At 40.2% G+C, this 4,044-nt stretch overlaps 1 pseudogene; it reads right to left on the reverse strand.

Moving 5' to 3' along the window:
• Nucleotides 1-913: 913 nt before the first annotated feature.
• Nucleotides 914-2,056, reverse strand: LOC129719958 (m7GpppX diphosphatase-like; annotated as a pseudogene).
• Nucleotides 2,057-4,044: the final 1,988 nt, after the last annotated feature.

Genomic DNA, 4,044 nt, shown 5'->3' on the forward strand with positions numbered 1-4,044 from the left:
AATCAATGTTGTATAACTTGCAGAGAGCTGGGCAGGATTAGTATGCTGTATCACACCGTTGCATATGTCCCAGGCGATTCGAGGCTGGTTATAGTCGCCGCAAACAACTACCATGCTATCAGGACAACTATCGTCACAAAACTCGCGAACAGAAGCAACATGTGCATCGATAACAGATGCATCGTTACTTTTGTCCGATGGTATATATACAGCGCACAGTAATATTTTCTTAGAACGAATAGTCGCTCGAACGCATACCTGCTCTAAATGCCTTCCGTTTGCGGGTACAAAAAGAGTACATGGGAATTGTATGTCCACAGCAATCAAAACACCTCCGAAAGAACGTTTCTCACTATTCATGGCGCTCCTGTCGCACCGAAAAACACTGTATGAGTTCCCAAAAAGCTGGAGCGAATGGATGCGGTCGTCTAAGCCGGTTTCGGTGAGAATGATGACATCGTACATGCCGTCTTCAGCGTGAAGAAAAAACTCGTCGATTTTCGTTCGCAGTCCCCGCACATTCTGATAGTTGATCCAGATGTTGTACGTATCATGGCGGCGATCAGAAATGCTAGAACTTGAAGGATGATCAGGTACCGATAGTTCAGAAATTGAATCATACATGCCTGAAGCAGCAGGCTGGAAGCCCCCTTCCCGCACTCCTACCACAGGATCGGGACGATGACGATGTTGAAGATCTGCACAATGCGCGACTGTGGCGGGGGGGTCAGAGGCTTCCATGGTGCCTGTTAAAGGGTGTCCCGAGTCCAAAGCATCAGCAACAGGAACATTATTTGGCAGCCAGTCATCTTCGTCGAAAGTCTCGTAAACAGTAAATTTAAGTTGTCCTAGTCCGTTGTCGGTTGAATCATTCACAATAATTGCAGAGCAGGCGAGTTCCCAAATAAGGTTCTCATCGGTTGGTTGTGGTGTCATCTGGTTCACTCAGTTCGCTCTTTGCTGCCTCAAATTTGACGTTCAATTTATCAGATTCACTTAAAACGCAAGAGAGTGTCACTTTCCGGTAATGGTCTGGTAGCAGTTCGACATTCCCAATAACCGATGTTAGAAGGTGACTTTTCTCGCAATAAATACCCGGTGGGTCGTGCTTCAAATATGTGAAATGCACGTGTAGGTGGTAAAATGTGGGTTGATAGTGAATGAAGATTCGTAGTTGATTAGCGTTAATTCCGTAACGTGTTTTAATTGCTTCAATGCCACGTGTTTGAATATTTTTCAGCAATGGTAAATGAGTAGCGTTTAGATCCGCAATGACTTGATACCTCGCTGGCGCACTAAAGCGAGTAGATAAAGTTGTTCCAATGTTTTACCATCCCATTCTAAATCCGGCAGCAATATGAAGTCAATTTCCTCTGACGGATCCTCAAAAACTATGCGATCCTTCTCTTGCCGATGCTCTAGTATATTGTAAAGCCACTCTAAGCTTAGCTGCTCCTTTTGTATATGAGGCAATGTCACGGTTTGATAATCTTGGGCAGTTTCTTCCACCAAATATCTTTTTTGGGTGGAAAATTTCACAATATGCCTCTCAGTAGCGAGATATATGATTGTCACCTTGATTTGATTTACTTCCGGATCAGCAGCGCACAAAAAATTTCCGTAGGTATCATTAACAAATTCCGTCCTCAATTGGGACGTGGATGAGGAAAAACTTCTTTCGACGGCTGCTATAACACCAGTTGCACTACTTTGTACACTTCCACTGTTCTTTCGACAAGTTCGTCGTGACGTCGTCAGAATTAGCTTTCGTCACCGTGCTCGTTTGTTGACGCTTATGATTTTTCAGCTGCCCCTCAGTGAAGGCCGTCTTTTCCAACACAATGATCGCGTAATCGTCACGCGATAGGCTTACAAAATGCCCCAACAGTGAAACGCTCTTGTGTGTACTGTTATTGTTCAGGATGCGAACAGGTACGAAGTCTGCCAAATCGTAGCTACGGCTGGTTGGATTGTTCACTTCATCTTTCACCATAGACACCCGCCGTTCAACTCCCCACGCAACCGTCTGCTTTCCTTTTCGCGATGTACTGGGCATCATGATATGCCCCATCTCAGCAGCCGTTGTATTAACCTCAGTCGTCTTCGATGATCGGAAACTCGTCTCGTTGTCAATTCTTAGATGCTAGCTGCCCTACTTAGCAAGTGGTGCATTTATTTTTTGCCATTCTTTCTTCTTTTTTTTTCGTTAATTTTTCCACTTGCTGTTTAAAATTAACTTCACATGCGTACGGGCCTCTTACATTTTATTTTTTTTTGTTCTACGCTTCTACTTACAATCTATGCCCGTGTTTTTCTCGGTATTTGATAATAAGGTTACCGTCTTCCCCTACTAAATGTTTTACCTTTATATATCTTCTTTCCTTTGTCTCATAACTTTTTCCCGTATATAACATAAATAACCCCCTTTTTTTCAATAATATAAGTCTCATATCGACTCTCTTTGTTTTCATGAAAACTTTTTTTAAACTTGGAATATCTTCCCACCATTCACTGTGATAAAACTTTCTTTTCTAATAACTTTGGGTTTTCGACTGACCTCTTTTTTCCAATTATCGACTCAATTTTCAATTTTCGACTGTCCTCTTTTTTTCAATTATCGACTCAATTTTCAATTTTCGACTGACCTCTTTTTTTTCAATTAACTCTTATTTGTCCTACCGAATAACTTGATTCATTCATATCAGGCTCAGATAATTATCCTCGAATGACTCTCTTCATTTTATCAAAACGTATTCTTTGTTGAACATTGTCGTTTGTCTTTTTCTCGAACGGAGGCATCTGCAACTCTATCTTTCCCGCTCGACTTCCTTGTTTTTCGTTAAGTTTTTTTTTTGTGTGTCTTTTTTATACCGTCATACTTACATTTACTTACACTTTTCCTGATATGCAGTAGTCTGCATAATACCTCTCTCCCTACCCTTCGAAGGTGCGTCTACCTGTTGCTAGTGATTCCTGAAAGATAAGAAGGTTAGGAAATAAAAGAAAAATTTCGCACTTCCATTCATACTGGGTTGACTACTCCCTTGTCCGTTCACCTGATACGCATTCATCTCAATCGTTCCGGGTAGTCACTCCCGTTGTTTCCACTCGCCCGATCTTAACTTACAATAGATAGGTGGAATCTTTTGACGCCAGTAGTCCCCTCGTCTGGAAGGTTTAGCCTTCTTGTCCCAAGTCTCTCCTAGTTTTATTGTCGTTCGTTATTTAGGTCATCTTCAATACTTCATTAATCGGTTTTCTTCTCTCATTGGGCCATTAGCCATTTTTAATTAATCAAACCCCGTTCTCATATTCACTATATATTTTTCCCATGTTAACATTTGCATTTTACACAACACAAAAACAAATGCTAGTCTAAATTCTTTTAACTCCTTACAATCGCCCTCATTGTTATTTCCCGTCCGTCTTTTATCGGGCCATTGGCCATTTTTTCTACGTCTGCCTCGCACTAACGAGATCATCTGTACTCTGTCCATTTTATTTATTTATTTATTTATTTATTTATTTATTTCGTCAAACAAAAGTAGACTACATATGTTTAAAAACTAACTTACATGCTATATGCTATTTATACTAGTGGGAGCAAAAAGAAAGAGTTTATACATAATTGAATAATAATTTCTTCACTTGACGGATTATTACAATGAATGTTTTCTATCGATTTAAATTGCGCGTTGAGTTGAAATATTGTTTTAATTTAGTTCTCGACATAGAAAAGTCAATTGCTTCACAGTGTTGGTTATACACTAACATCATTTGATTAATTGGCCCGTATTTAGCATAATTGTTTCGTTGATGATTTAAAGAAAACAAAGTCCGAGTTCGTAAATTTCTAGAAGGTACATAAAGATTGAGTTTTGATAATATTTCGGGTGAATCGACACGTTGAGATACGATATCGTTAACAATTGACATCATTGCGAATTCACGACGGGCTTTCATTGATTGGATGTCAATAAGTCTGCAGCGTTCGTCATATGATGGTAGGGGAAATGACGTCCATCGTAGATTACGAAGTGCATA

This window comes from Wyeomyia smithii, chromosome 2 (assembly GCF_029784165.1).
Source record: "Wyeomyia smithii strain HCP4-BCI-WySm-NY-G18 chromosome 2, ASM2978416v1, whole genome shotgun sequence".
Classification (NCBI taxonomy): Eukaryota; Metazoa; Arthropoda; class Insecta; order Diptera; family Culicidae; genus Wyeomyia; species Wyeomyia smithii.